General features: G+C 39.6%; 1 pseudogene across 1 annotated transcript; it reads right to left on the reverse strand.

Annotated features, from left to right (window-relative positions):
• Positions 1-14,208: 14,208 nt before the first annotated feature.
• On the reverse strand, positions 14,209-15,665 carry LOC143555677 (uncharacterized; annotated as a pseudogene). The gene is made up of 3 exons (XR_013139244.1): positions 15,288-15,665; positions 14,919-15,108; positions 14,209-14,824 (listed from the first exon to the last, which is right to left on the reverse strand). The product of XR_013139244.1 is annotated as an uncharacterized LOC143555677 (transcript).
• Between the last annotated feature and the right edge of the window lie 850 nt (positions 15,666-16,515).

Raw genomic sequence — 16,515 nt, forward strand, 5'->3', positions numbered from 1 at the left:
GCAGCTGATACAGCATGAGGTGCTGCCGCCTGATGTGGTTGCGGATCCCTGAACTCGTCCCCTCCTGCAGGAACATACTCCGGGTTAATGAGATACCCGAAAAGTGGAGTATGCCTGGGACGCCGCTCAGGGTTGCTTCGAGTGCTCGACGTTCTGCACTGAGCAAAGATACGTTTTGTTACGCACTCAACGTATCTGATAGGGCGTCTTTGCGGTACAGACGGAGCGACATGATTGATAATCATTTGTAGGAACCGAGGATACATAATAAAATGCTCGCGCGCCGTCGCCCGTCTCTGACGATCAATCTCGTAAAAGATTAGCTGACTAAACGAATATCTGCGGTTGTAAGTCAGCGCAATCATAGCCGATTGCATCGTCGCACCCATCCCATCTGTTCCTGCCTTTCTGCCGGACATGCATACTATCAACACATGCATCAAAAAGCGCCATTGATCCAGCAGAAAGCCTTTCCTCCTCTGCGAGTCCCCCAGCGGACCCGAATAACCCATCCTTAAGTAAGCTCCGTCACGGAAAGGAGCTACGAATTCCGTTGGGTCGTCTCTCGTTTCATCACCGAACTGCAGAGCCAACCGTATGTCCTCCGAGGAAAACTGTATGTCTTGACCATTGACAGTTGCTCGCATCACTGGAGGCTCAGGTCTGCAATCATAATACACCGTCTGCCAGAAATCTTGAATGTTGGGCAGAGATATGGGTAGTGTATTAGTGATCGCGTGAAAAACTCGTGATCGTTGGAGAAATGTGATAATCTCCCTATAGTCTTCAACGCCTCGTGCGTCTGGATCCAAAGTGATGTATTGGTTATGGGCTGGGAAGAATTGTCGTTGCTCATCACCATCATCACCTCCAGTACCTCCAACAGCAGCCATATCTGCACAAAACAAATCAAGTTAGAGACCATATAATCATCTCACAAGTTCGCTGTGTACCATATGCGAAGTTGTGATGTACAGGCGAATTTAAAGTTGAGGCGAAGTTGGGAACAACTTCGCTTCACCTGTAAGTTCGTCTATAAACTTATAAAAAATTTGAAATAGGCGAAGTTATGTTCAAGGCGAAGTTATGGATAACTTCGCCATAGGCGAAATTAAGCTTCAAGCGAAGTTGTGGATAACTTCGCTGAAGGCGAACTTAAGCCACTGGCGAAGTTGAGAATAACTTCGCGTAAACCTTAACTTCGCCTGAATCTGAAACGGCGACTGTTCAGATTCAAACAAGGTTTATCCGATGTTTCGGACCGATTTAACGATCCAACAATGAAGTCCAACATATTTCAATGGTGTTAGGACGAAAAGGTCGTCCATGAACACGTAACGTGAGGTCGGAAAACTTGGTTTCTAAGGTTCGACGACCCGAGGTCTCGAACCGGGTAAAACTATAACGAGAAAGATATTGACCATACATACCGTCAATGAGTACTAGAAACTGAAATCAAGGATCGAAATCGAAGATAACAAGATCGCGGATAATCTGTTTTTGATATTATCTTCGCCGGAAAGTTTCAATATATGTTACTGTTCCCGTTAGAAATTCCTTATATAGGGCTGAGTTGGTTCAGGCGAAGTTACGCATAACTTCGCCAAGGCGAAGTTAAGCACAACTTCGCCGAATTCAACAACTTCGCCCGTAATTTTCAAAATCAGCCCTTTAAGTTTGAATAATCCTGAATTTAACCTTAGAAATTACCAAAAAGAGTTAAACAAATATGATCAAGACCCAGTAACCAACAATAAAATAATATAACTACAAAAACTAAAAAATCTTAGAAAAATTTTAACGAAATAAGGGATCAAATTTCAGTCTAGTCAGGGACCACTACGTTTTAGAAAAGATCCTAACATGAATCATACTAACGATGTGACTGTCACTTAGATCCGTGTTTGGCTATATTATGACATAGAGAAACAGGTTGTAAGCATGTAAATAACTTAAATGGTTTTCATCGTTTCTGTGATACGGATTAAGGTTCAGTTAAGCTCAAAAATTTAAGTTGGCAACATCTCAGAGATAATGATGTCTTCTATCTATTCTCAAAGCGTATTTGGCTATACCCAAGTCACCCCGAATTGACTTCGACCCATAATGTCTGATTAACTTGTATATACTCGTTGACTGCTTCCCGTTCTCTTCTTACTCCAGACATGAGAAGTCTTGATTGTTACTATGTCTCATAAGTACTAAAAATATACATGTTTTTTTTTTTTTTTTTTTAACCAAACATTCTTATTGACTTCGGAGTATTAAACTACTGCAAGTCCCGAATCTGGATCACTGCAGTGTCTTGAAATGCTTTCTTCACGGGAATCAGATCACTCAGGGGCTCGTGTATGACTGGGTAGTCGCTTTTCTGCCTATCATTCGGAAAGATATGTGTGAAGACATTCAAAACTCTTAAGGAGTTTCCACGTAAATTCGAGTAGTTTAAGTTAGTATCACATACACTTTTACGCACCATAAAAATTACCACGACATACAATGACTGTTCTAAAGCCTTTTAAGCCTAATAACTTCACTAGTTAAGCACACACGATCAGTATATATATCATTTTCCAAGGTTGGATCAATTTTCTGTTAATCACAGCATAGAACTTCATACGAAGTAACAGACTTGAAAATTAATTTCATTTCCCTTTAAAAAAACTTTAAATTCAATCGCCCCAATCACGTTAAAGTCGTCAGGTAAACGGCTATCCTGAAGATCCAATGGATCAACTGGACCGACCACATACAAGTATGTGTCCTTCTTACTAAGTATGACCGACTAATTTTCAGCAACTGAAAGAACACACGTCTTAGCTGCACCGGTCACTTTCAGTCTTCCGGTTAATGGCTATCCTCATTCTCTAAGTTGAAACGAGGACCAAAACATATCCTAGGATATGTCCATCAAACTGAGGTAACCGACTAATTTTAAGCAAAAATGACCCATGTTTTTTTTTTTTTTTTTTTTTAAATCAAAGACATGGTTACTCGGGATTGATCATCCCGTTTAGCTCAATTAGGTTTTGAAATCTGGATTTATCAAACGCTTTTGTAAACAAGTCAGCAAAATTTTCAAGTGTATCAACTTTTTCGATCTTGATCAGTTTCTTCTCAGCACAATCCCGTATGAAGTGATGACGAATGTCAATATGCTTAGTTTTACTGTGCTTCACGGGATTGTTAATTACTGAGATGGCGGCAGTGTTATCAATTAAAATAGGAGTAAGTAAGAAATTCAGACCATAGTCGCGCAATTGTTGCTGAATCCACAAAACCTGAGAGCAGCAGTTGGATGCTGCCATGTATTCAGCTTCGCATGTTGAAATTGCAACTGATGTCTGTTTCTTGCACTGCCAGGAAACTAATCTTCCTCCAAGAAACTGACAGCCTCCTGTTGTTGACTTCCGACTCTGATTACAGCCACCATAATCAGAATCTGTATACGCCACCAGTTCAACGTCTCCCCCCTTTGGGTACCACAACCCTAGTTTCGGCTTGCCCTTAAGATACCGCAAAATCCTCTTCACACCTTTCATGTGAGATTCCTTTGGGTTTGCCTGAAAACGAGCACAAAGACAAACAGAAAACATTATATCGGGCCTAGAAGCAGTTAAATACATTAATGAACCTATTATCGCCCGATACAGAGTAGGGTCCACATCTGCGTCACCATCTGATTCAGCGCCCAATTTGTGATTGACGCAGATTGGGGTGTCATATGGAGAACTGTCCTCCATCTTGAATCTCTTCAGCACATCATGAACATACTTTGTTTGATGAATGAACATCCCATCCTTCTTCTGATCAACCTGCAATCCTAGAAAGAAGGTTAGTTCACCCATAGCACTCATCTCGAATCGTTTCTTCATGACAGCCTCAAAATCCTGACACATGGATACTCTTGATGCAGCAAAAATGATATCATCCACGTAGACTTGAACCAGTAAGAAGTCACATCCTTCTCTCTTCACAAACAGCGTACTGTCAATCAATCCCCTTTCAAAACCATTTTCCAGCAAGTAGTCCGATAACGTTGAATACCAGGCACGAGGTGCCTGATGTAACCCATATAACGCCTTGCTCAACCTGTATACGTGATCCGGAAAGTCTGGGTCAGGAAAACCCGGAGGTTGCTCAACAAACACAACCTCATCAACTTTCCCGTTAAGAAACGCGCTCTTCACATCCAACTGAAACACCTTCATCTTTTTAGATGCAGCAAACGCCAAAAACAATCTAATCGCTTCTAACCGGGCAACAGGAGCGAAAACCTCATTGTAGTCAATACCCTCTTGTTGATTAAAACCTTTAACAACCAACCTCGCCTTATTTCTCACGATAATCCCCTTTTCATCCCTCTTGCACTTGAACACCCATTTCGTGCCTATAGCATGCACATTTCTTGGTTTTTCAACCAAGGTCCAAACTTCCATTTTCTCGAACTGAGCCAACTCTTCTTGCATGGCTTCGACCCACGAGCTGTCCTTTAAAGCCATTTGATAATTCTTTGGTTCAATTTGGCTTATAAAGCAGGAGTACAAACATTCATTCATTATACCTGTTTCTTTTATACTTGAATAAACACAGGTGTGCTCATTCAGGCTACTTCTGGTTTGTACACTCGAGGACACATCACCTATAACGTTCTCCAATGGGTGATCTTTGTGAATTCTCGTGGTCGGAACAGCACCGACATGCAAATTGTCTTCCAAGTTCGAAGAGATCTCATCTATGGTTGTTTCTGGCTGAGAGTGAAAAGGATTAATAAATTCATCTTCAGTTGAGGCCGCAGGGGTATCGATCGTGTTTGATGTGGAAGGTTGAGATTTCTCAAAAATCTGATGTTGCAATATATTCTCTTCCTCATCAAGTATCATCTTCGTCACAGCTCTTTCGTCTTCTTCAGAAATTTCCAAATTAGGTACGTTAAACGACTTAAAAAGTTTAACATAGTCAAACAGCTCAGCAGGTCCATTGCTTGGTTTTGGCGGTTGGTAACTAGTAATGTCGGTGTTACAAACCACCTCCACCTTGCAAGTTGTCGTATTGAAGACCCGTCTGTTGGGAGTCCCAACAACATAACCGACTAGGATTCCCTCATCGGCTACTTCACCAAATTTCGAGTTAGTCTTCAAAATCGAACAAGGAGACCCAAAAGGTTCAAGACCGCACAAGTTGGGCTTCCTTCCGTGCATAAGCTCGTAACAAGTTTTTCCAAGTCTCTTAACGGTTAACACCCGATTCAGAACATAGCAGGCTGTAGCAACTGCTTCAGCCCAGAACATCACAGGAAGTTTTGAGTCTGCCAGCATAGTTCTGGCTCCTTCAATCAACGTTCGGTTCTTCCTTTCAGCTACTCCGTTCTGTTGTGGAGTATACGGAGCGCTGTATTGATGCTCAATACCCTTCTGAAGACAAAAGATTTCCATCTCAAAGTTCTTGAACTCTGTCCCATTGTCGCTTCTGATGAATTTAACTGATTTACTCATGACGTTCTCAACTTTTGTAATTAGATTCTTCACCATTTGAGCCGTCTCGTCTTTCGTTTTCAGAAAATATACCCACGAGTATCGCGAGTAGTCATCAGTGATCACCAAGCAGTAAGAGGTACCTCCTAGACTTTGTACATTCACGGGACCGAAGAGATCCATATGAAGTAGTTCTAGAGTACCGGCAATTGAGTTAATCTTCTTGGTGAGATGGGATTTCTTGTGTTGCTTTCCCTTCTTGCATGCTATACATTTGTCTTCAAAGTTAAAACTCTTTAAGGGAACGCCCATCACAAGCCCATTTTTGACAATGAAGTTCATCTTACGAAGATGAATATGTCCAATTCTCCTGTGCCATAATTCTGATTCTGATTCGCTTGCCTTCGTCATTAAACAGGATTCTCCGGTGGCCATTTCAGTAGACCTCATATCCATCACATATGTATTCGTTTCACGTGGAGCTTTCATTACTATCCATTCTTCTGGTATATGAAAACCAGGCTTCAATACAATCGCTTCATTCTTAGTGAAATGGACAGTGTATTCTTTATCACAGATCTGCGACACACTCAGCAGATTGTGCTTTAATTCCTCCACAAAATTTGCGTTTTCAAGTGTCATTCTCCCATTCGACACAGTTCCTCTACCGGTAATCCTTCCTCCGCTTTCACCAGCAAAACTAACTCTAGCTCCCTGAACAGGTTTTAAGTCTTGCAACAAGTGTTTGTTGCCTGTCATGTGCCTGGAACAGCCGCTATCTACAATCCAAAGATTGTTTGCAGCCCTGTTCAACTGTTCCTGCACAATAAAACAAAGAGTTAGAATCTTGGGACCCAAGACCAATTGGTCTTGGATCGATACGTCCCGTACCCTGGCTTTCTTAAGTTAGCATCAGGATAATTTCTGTAAGTCCTGTTAGGGAATCCCCCTGCAGATCGTGTGTAATGCCTTCCAAACCTTTGAGAATTGAAGGTGTTATATCTTGAGGTTTGGTTGTAAAACTGAGGTTGGTTTTTATGAAAACTTGAATTCGTTACATTTTGGCATTTTTTAAAGTTTTCATTTTTAGCAGTAACAAAATGACGCTTATACTCAGTTTTATTTGGCTTCACACCTCTTAATCTTGGCTCCAGAGGGCAATCTGCAACTAAATGCCCTAATTTGTTACATCTAAAGCAACACCGACTCTCCAATTTCTTGTCAAATGTTGGTTTGGATGTAGAGGTAGTGTTACCAGCCGTTCGTCTCACATAAGGTGGGACGTACGGATTGAGTGGAGAACTCTTTTTAGAAACTTTATTTTTATCTCCATCGGTGGGTAACCCTACCTTCTCTTTTGTCTGATCAGATTCGGACAACTTATCCGAATCCGATGAAACTGGACTCAAAACAGAAATACTCACATTAGAAACTTTCGAACTTGTTTCTCCACAGCTAACACTTGGTTTTACACTTGTAATCTTGATTGGAGTTGTCTGAGGAACTTCGAAATCGACAGATTTCTGAATACTCGGATTATAAGTATAGTTGTGGTTAAAGGGTGGTGGAACTTCATTATATCCGATTCCTCCCCTCTTTGCAGAGGTACCTGGATCACTCACGAGGTGATCAAGGATGGCTGAGGAATTCCTGAACTGCTCAAGTTTGTGGTTCAGTTCCACCACCTTTACCTGGTGGTCAGCAATCTGTTTATCTCGATCAGCAATCACTTTAGTTTTTTCCTCCAAAACTTCATAACTAAGATCAATTATTTCAATTTTCTCAGCAAGTTTAATTTTTAAGCTTTGAACGTCTTTTTCACATGCTTTTATTTTAATTTTATAACTCGTTTCTCTTGCTTTCGTAAAATGGTGATCTTCTTTAATAGTTTTAAAGTCAGCATCTAAATGGACATACTGATCAGTTATTGTTTTAAGTTGCTCAGACAGATTCTCACAACTAGTACAAATAGTTTTAGGACTTACCTCGGAGCGATTATCCTTGTCATCTGCCATGAAAGCTGTTTCTTCTTCAGTAGCTTTCTCAATCCCTTCAACTTTCTCACATTCTTTCACTTCAGCCTCAGCCATGTTCGCTTGTTCACCAGAACCACATGAATGCGAGTTCCAGTTGTACTCACCTGCTTCTCTGGTCAACATGGCGTTAATCTCTCTGTTAACTCCAGAATGTTGTGTAGGTCGACCTTGTCCTCGTTCAACCCTCTCATTTCTGCATTCCTTGGCAAAGTGCCCGTACTGCTGACAATTATAGCACCTTACCTTGGATTTGTCGAACCCGGGCCGACCACCAACAAATTTTCTTCCAGTTTTGTTCATAAAACGTTTCACACGCCTCACAATCATTGACATTTGCCACTGCAAATCCATCTCCTCCAGATCATCAGCATCGATCTGATCGTAATCCTCATCAAGAGCAGCAGGGTCCACAATCTTCCCCTGGATGTAGTTTTCATAGGAAGCAATAAATGATGCATAGACTGCAAACTGCTCTTCAGCAGATTTTACACTCATAGGCATCTTGGAATAACTATTGCTAGATGCATTTGCAGAAAAACTACTTGTGGATGCTTGAGGCTTTGAAGTACTAGATCCTCCAGCAACGAAACATACATCACCATTCGTGTTTACAGAAACTTTTCCTTCATGAGACGAGTCAGAGCCTGACTCCCCTTTCGAGTAAAAAGCAGCAGATTCAGGCCTTGAACTTGAGCCTGAGTTAACCTTAGCACCATACATACCAGGGTCTTGTATCTGATCTGTTGGTGTTTCCTTTCGAACCATATTAAGCTCATAAGTTCTGAGCTTGTTTACTGCCGTTTCAAGATCACAATTTGGAAAGTCTCTGTCTTCCCTCATAAGGACGGTGTACATTTCCCACTTCGGTGGGAGAGCATCGAGAAGCTTTTCAACGATCTCTTCTTCTCGGTAAGCAATTGAATAATTGCTGAGCTCTGTCATTAGATGATAGTATCTGGTGATAATATCATCCAGTGATTCGTTCTTCAAAAATTTGAAGACGGAGAACTGGGTTTTTAAGAGTTTGATCTTTGATGCACGTATACCCACATTCCCCTCGAATCTATTTTCAAGAGCATCCCAAAGCTCTCTCGCAGAAGTGTACTTTCGGAACGTATGGAGAACCTCTTGAGGAAGTGCCATTGTTATCGCAGCATGGGCCTTGCTTTCGGCCTCGTACATTTTCTTCTCTTCGTCCTCCATTTTGCTGTACTTCTTAACCACATCGCGACCTTCGTATTGCGCAGTTGGAGGGATATATCCATCCTGGATGCACACCCACATTTTGGCATCCTGGTATTTGATGTATTGGATGAATCTGTCCTTCCATGCCACGAAGTCAGTTCCCTTCATCAGCCTCGGGGCCTTAGTGGCAGACCCCGCTTCTACTTCCATCTTGACCAAGTCGGAGATATTGATCGACGACATCCTTGCAAAAACCTGAAAAAAACCTGGAAAACAAAAAAAATATTAAAACAGCTCAGTTGGCGAAGTTAAGAATAACTTCGCTTGAAGGTTAACTTCGCTGAAAGAGAACTTCGCTGAGATCTTAAATTCGCTTGATTTGGGCGAAGTTAAGAATAACTTCGCTTAGCTCTGGCGAACTTATGAGTTGAGCGAACTTGGGTTTGAAGCGAAGTTGCGGATAACTTCGCTAAGGCGAACTTATGAAGTGAGCGAAGTTGTAGTTAACTTCGCTAATCCTTATATCTTCGCCAAAAACCCTAATTCCAGCGACGGCAACTTCGCCTGAAGAATGGTAACTTCGCCCGATGAACGGTAACTTCGCCCGATGAACAGGGAAGTTTGTTCAGATCTGTTTTCGTCAATCCAGCAGCTCCCGATCAATGCAAAGGCTTGAAAATGACTGTCAAGCACTAGCAAAACTCAATCCCAACAAAAACACGTCCCGCGAATAGGTCAAACGAGACGTTTTCTACACCCGCGTGAAATCCCGAACCTCACAATCGAGCCGATTGGCTCTGATACCAATTGTAGGTTCCTGGACGGATCGTACACGGGATGTCTCTAACAACGCAGGTGCGGAATCCCTGCGTAGGTAGATACGAGTGTAGAGAATATAGAGATCGAACACACAAGCAATAAACCAACCACGTTATATTGATAACAAACACGTGACCCGAGGTCACCGTTACAGACTATGACACGTAACTCGGTTACTGAAAACTGAAACGAAAACCCTAAACGAACCACCTCAAACTGTTTCGTCTGAAACAGTATATAAACACGACAACTTCGCCACAGGCGAAGTTGTCCATAACTTCGCTGATTCAACAAGTTCGCCATAGCGAACTTGTTGACAACTTCGCGCATTACAAAACAAACATAAACAAAACATAATTACATTACAGACTCGATTACAAATGCTAGACTATGAACTACTGACATACATGTACCAACAGTAATGCTCGGGTTTTCCAATGCACTGGTTTTACCGAGTCATCCCCTCAACACCGGGGACTGCAATGCTTGTGTTTTACCAACCGAATACACGTCGTTTTTGTTTTTTATATATTAATTTGACGAATTTATTTTTTTAGGTTTTAACGATTGGATTATATCGACGTTTTTTATACCGTAATGAACGTAACTGATGCTGATCGAATTGATACTGATCAAATTCGTGTTGACTTGCCATCGTAATGCTCAGGTTTTACCAATCAATTGCCTCGTTGCACCAGGTAAAATTCTAGTTTAATACAAAATAGATTGCCTTCATGCTTTGGGCATATCGGACATCTATAACCAAAAACAAAAAGGTAGAAGAATACATAAAATGTAATCGAAATATAGAACGATAACGGTTAAAATTATTAAAAATCAACTCCCTTTTTATATACGTAAGAAAAACTCAATCATGTACATAATCTTTATAGACCAAAGTAAAATAGAAAAGGTTACGTAGTCCAAAATTTTCTAATACAATTCGTTTATTTATCAATTCAATCACAAATCATAGACTTAACTATTTCGTATAGTTCGAGAAATTCCTAAATCAATTGATCAAATAAAAAACAGAAAGCGTAAACAAATCGATGACCTGCTAGTCAATTTCATGTTTGTCACCCTTTTTTAATTCCTGGCATTTAAATTTCATGTTTATAAACATGTTTTGTCTCTGAACAAATTGCTCAAGTTCTTTACCGGTTTGTAAAAAAAAAACATACGTTAGGTTTATTTCAAAAACTTAACATTTTACACAACATGCATAGTCTATTGTAAATCATGATTGTGATCAATGTGGCGCTTTAATGGCGCACTTTGCACGCTCGCATCGCCTCGAGCCGCTTGATCAGAGACGCTTTAGTATTTTTGTGGAAAATAAAATTTGCTAAATATCCTCTCATCGCGCTATGCGACAGATTTACGTAAGCGTCATCGAAATACGCGATGACGTGTAATTACCCGGAAAACTTTTGTGGTTGTCGCGCTACGCGACAGACTCTTATTTAACCCATCGCGATACGTGGCGTAGAGGTTACGCTGACGAGACAAGTTGCCTGCCACGTTGCCTAGCTAGGGCTGAGTCGGCAAGGCTATAAGCCCGTCGCGCTGCGTGATGGTCTTATTATAGGTCCATCACGATACGTGACTGACCTTGAAATCAGCTATAAAAGGGGAGGAAATCAAACCTTCATTCTTCATTCGATTCCCGCTGTTCTATAAAAGGGTAGGAAATCAGACCTTCATTCTTCATTCGGTTCTCGCTGTTCTCTTTTAATTTCTTATATATAAAAGTGTTGGTAATTGGTATAATGAGTAGTCGTCATGATACCCTTTATGATCGAAAGAAGCTTTTATACACGAATCAAAAGGCTCCGCCTGAATAAGGTTAAACAGTGTGTCATCGTGTAAAGTTTCTAATATCGTGATTATTGTTATGATTACTGGGTACTAATCTAGATATACTACATTGTGTTTAACCTAGGTGCTTAATACCAGGAAGCTCGTTAATTGTAAGCTTGCAAGGTGCGACATTCGAGTTTTATACAACTCACATTTACGTGAGACAACTTGTTTTCCAATACTGTTATGATGATTTTTAAAACTTATTAAACTCATTACAGACAATCCAAATGCTTTTAAAATATTTTCAAAATCCAAATGCTTTTTAAAATATTTTCAAAGGGTTTTAATTACATTACAATGATTAAGTCTTTGTAGACTTGCAGGATGGTTACTACTGGTATTATGAGGTTTTGTATATAAGGCTTACCTAATGGGCTATTTCATGTTAGTTATTGGACAAGTGTTACCCAATAAGTAATATAACCACAGTCACGGATACGATCGAGTGACAAGTACCTTTAGGTAATTTGTAAGCAGGCAGATGTAAAAACGTCTTAATGCTGTAACCGTAAAATGTGTCATTTGCAAATGAATATACTCACTAGTATTTCTTGTTAGAGACATAAGAATGATGCATGCGGGCCTCCTGCTTAAATAAGTGGCTTGTCACCAGAATAAAGAAATGTGTTTCTTTAATTAGGGTTTTCCCCTATAAAACTCATGTTTGTATAAATATGAGTTTTACTCCAGTTTATGAAATAAGAATTATGGTGTTTTTATAATGCTAATAATTTTTCCTAACTACGGTCCTGATAAAATATTCCGCTATTAAATATTTTAATAATAAACACTGATACCACCGCTCGATGTTCACGGCTCATTCTTGTGATATAGAGTCTGGGGCTGTGACATATGATTTCTCTATTCAGTCCCCCAATACTAGGTTTTATAAGAACCTTAATATGTGAATCTTGTACAGTTATTCAAAGGTTCGAGTAGAGTATGCTATTGATAACTATAGGCGTGCACAAACCGAGTGAGTTCTAACTCCCCTTTAGAATGTTTTTGGGTTGATGTGTTTACAAGCATAAGAATGTGTGAAATGATAAAAATATGAAGTTTTAATAAGAAGGTTTTTTTTTCACTCTTTCATTATGAATATGGACGGATATGGTACCTCCGTGTATGCATATTTGATGATTTCGCTGCTAATGAATGAATTTTCTTTGTTTGAGAATTATGTTGCATGTATAAAGCTAATTTCTAAGACACTCTGGGTTCAAGGTGTACATTTGGCCTATGAATTTGTGACATCTAACATCAACATCTCCTTGCCAAACCCCCACCCACCCACTCCCCTCCCCTCCTTTCCCTTATAATTTGCTCCACATGGGTGAAAATAGCTAGTAGTTTCAGACAACATCGTATGTTCGACAGGTTTAGACGATGGTAGGAACTCTTTAGTGATTCAAACAGCAACGACAATGGTTGTTAGTTTCAAACTATGTTGTTTCTCCTTTGTGGTTACACGAGATGGGGTGAGAGTGGAGTCCAAAAAAACGTTTTAATATAAAAAGTATTTGAAAAAAAAACATTTTTTTAACATTAACCATTAACGGCTATTAAAAGCCAATGCAATTGCTGTTGCATGCTTCAAAAGGATAGACTAAACATGTAATTTTTTGATTTTTTTTTACCAAATCTATAATACGTCATGAATGAATCAACCATATAAGGGAAAAGTTAAAATACAAAGGGAGACACAAATGAAAAGTATGAAATGGATTTGTGGTCACATAAAAAACCTTTCAAAAAATTAATAAAAAAATCATAATTAAAAATATAAATAAAAAACGAAAAAGTTTAAAAAACAAAAATGTTTCCCTCGTCATTCTTGTTCCAAAAAAAATTAAAAAAAACTCCGAAAAGACGCAATGCAGAGACAAAAGACACAATTACGAAAACAAACAAAAAACACAATTACAACTAAAAAAAGACACAGCGCTGAACAAAATAGAACACAATGTTGAGTAATATAACACAATATCAAGAAAACAAAACACAATGTAAAGGAAAAAAGACACAATTAATGACGAAAATAAACATAAAATACAATGACAAACAAAAAGATACAATGGTCTTTTTCACTAAGCATTGTGTCTTTTTCGAGTTTTTTTATTTTTATTTATTTTTATTTTTAAGAACGAGGAAGATGATGGAAACATTTTTGTGTTTTTACTTTTTTTTTGTTTTTTTATTAAATTATGAGTTTTGATTTTTTATTTATTATTTATTTATTCTTAATTTATTTTGAAGGATTTTTTTGTGTGGCTATAAATCCTTCTCAATTTTGTCTCCCTTTTTAGAATAACTTGACCCACCATGTAATTAGTTCTTTAACCATGTAATTAGTTCTTTAAATAATTTATAATTTGTAATTCCACTCTTTAATTTACAACCATGTAGTTAACGCGAAAGAGACCGACCGAATTTGCCTAAACTCACCGTTTCAACGCTTGGGATTGACAACGCTTAGGTTTTTACCAGCGTTCGAGTTTTACCGACCAACATCATCCAATTGGTCCGCCTCAATTTTTTACTTTTTTGTTATATTTTTGTTTCAAATCTAATACCATAGCGCACGTAACTCAAACCGAATTTACGTTGACTAACTACTTCAACGTTCAGGAACGACAACGCAATTTTACCACCGTTCGATTTTTACCTACATGCTCTAACGCAACGCGCCCCGTGGAAAACACTAGTTTATATAAAAACCTGTTATTTGGCCGATCAACAAACTAAGATGAAAGAGTTACGTGTTATTTTTATATATATATATAATTTTTGTTTTCTTTTACTCAGCAAAAACAAAAGAAAAAAAAACGAACTAATTAACAAAATTAATTATTTAAAAAGAGAAGCTAATCCAGTCACCACTGAGTTACTTCCCCTCTGCACATTCCTCGGTTTCAACGCCGGCGGTTGCCATGTTCCCGCCGACGACGATTCAAAACCGTCACCGGACTTTCTAACCGCCACCGTCGACTGCAACGGCGTCGTTTCCTCTCCAAAAATCATTTCAAAAACTCCACTCTCCGGCTCGAATTCCGGCAGTTCGCCGGTGGACTCGACAAAAACCTGCTTCGACGCCGTGTTCGCGTCTGGTGTTGGAGGCGGAGTCGGCGGCGGTGGAGGTAGTACCAACGGCGACGGTGACGGTGGAGTTCTAACGTGCGCCGATAGCCATTTGGATCTCATGTACTCGAACTTGCGGAACATGCATTCCTTTCTTCTTCAAGCTCAGTTTCGCCGCCTCAGAAAAGATTAACAGTATCTGTTGCAGACGATCGGCGTCACCGACGAAGATCGACGGCAGAGATTGAAGGATTGCTTTGTAGTTTCCGGTAGGTCGAGCTATCTCCAACTCAGATCTAAAGTCTATGTCAATTAATATCCTATCTCCTCCGCCTTCAGTTATCACATCTAGGTACTCAAATTCACCTTCAATACATTTCAATTTCCATATCAGAATTAATAATAAACCTATTAATTATTAAATTAACTGAATCTGTTGGAGAGATGAGTAATTCAGTACCGGCTGGATAGGATGATGATTTCTCCCAACGTGATTTACAAACTGACGCATCGTAACCGATTAATTGTAATTGCTCAGCAACAATTTTCCTCATTTCGCCTTTTCGGATACTAGTTTTGTACATGTCAATGATTTTCGATACGTCTGCTAACAGGTTTCTCTGAATTAAACTACCGCAAGGCGTCAAGCTCTACAAGGATGATGCATTATATACACAATTAGAACTAAATAAACTTTGATGTGTCTGTATATATACAAGTTCCTACTATGTTTTCCTCCATTATTTCTCGTTTACCTGTCTCTCTGTTGTAATCGAATTGAATGTATTAATGTACTTAGAGTACTTGGATTAAATATAATTATAATTACCTTGAGTGTTTCGGAAGAACCACCGAAGAATCCAGCAGCGGAAGGATCAAATTCATCATCGGAGATGTCATTAATGTTTCCATTGAAACAATTGCAGCGATTTCGAACGCATTTCGGCTTCTCAGGAACGCTGTCTTCGATGAAATTCTGCACCATTTTAGCCAAACAAACCGAGCTAGGCTCGAATTCCGCATCTTTAACTTCACCGGCTGTGTTCGCAGCCTCCAGATTGTTCTTCAGAACACTCGGAAACTGCCGGTCGAACAGCCGCTTCAACCGAGACTTCAACACCGGCTTCACCGTCGGTGCGGTCTCATAATTCGCTGATTCTTCATAATTCTGGTTGTCTAAAGGTTGAATCTTCATCTGGAAGTGCATAACTATTCAATCAGAACTGCTTCTTTCGTTCCGATTTAATTAAACGTGATCACTATGTTATGTGTTGAGATCGCCGGATCAGGAGAATTAGAATTAATTAGTTTGAAGGAAACAAAATGGATACCTTTCGTCAGGGTTATAAACGGATAACTTGTGGAATTTGAAATAGATAACTTGTACTACTGTTTTTCATGGGGAATGTGACGGCGATGAACAGGTACTCCAGCATTCGGAAGTGGTTTAGAGGAGTAGAATTTGGCCGGAATGTTCATTTTCCGGCGAGTTTGTGGTTTGGGAAAGAAGTTGTTGGTTTTTTAATTTTTGATTGAAAATCATGGAGTCAGTCAGTTGAGAGGTTTTTATACAGAAACGGTGGGTGGGTTAGAGAGGTTTGCCTACGTGGATAATAGGACAGATGGATGCTGACGTCGGATGGATTATCCAATAATTGGAGACCGGGTCACGTGCTGCCTGGGTATTCGGGTCTACGTGGTTACGTTGGTTTTGTGTCAGGATACCTGGACACGTGTGTTTTTATTATTGGATGATCTAAAGCATAATTACGCTCATCAAAGTTGCACAAACGCCCTTGACGTTCTAATGAACTGTCAGTATACTTGTACACGTGTATTTCTATATAGACATAGGTATTTTTAATTAGATAATTATCTATTGATGATTAATACTTAAGGTGCTAACCTTAACCCCCCCCCCTTTTTTGTTTAACGACCGACAAATACAGCCCGGTTATTCGGGTAACCCAATAGTAAAAGAAGAGTCCATACATTCGGGATTACAGATAACGTTAGGTTGCTCAAGACCACCATCTCCAATTCTAGAGAAAACATGT

The sequence above is a fragment of the Bidens hawaiensis genome, unplaced genomic scaffold (genome assembly GCF_021521415.1).
Source record: "Bidens hawaiensis isolate Kalapana, Puna unplaced genomic scaffold, B.hawaiensis_p1.1 tig00018244_1, whole genome shotgun sequence".
NCBI lineage: Eukaryota > Viridiplantae > Streptophyta > Magnoliopsida > Asterales > Asteraceae > Bidens > Bidens hawaiensis.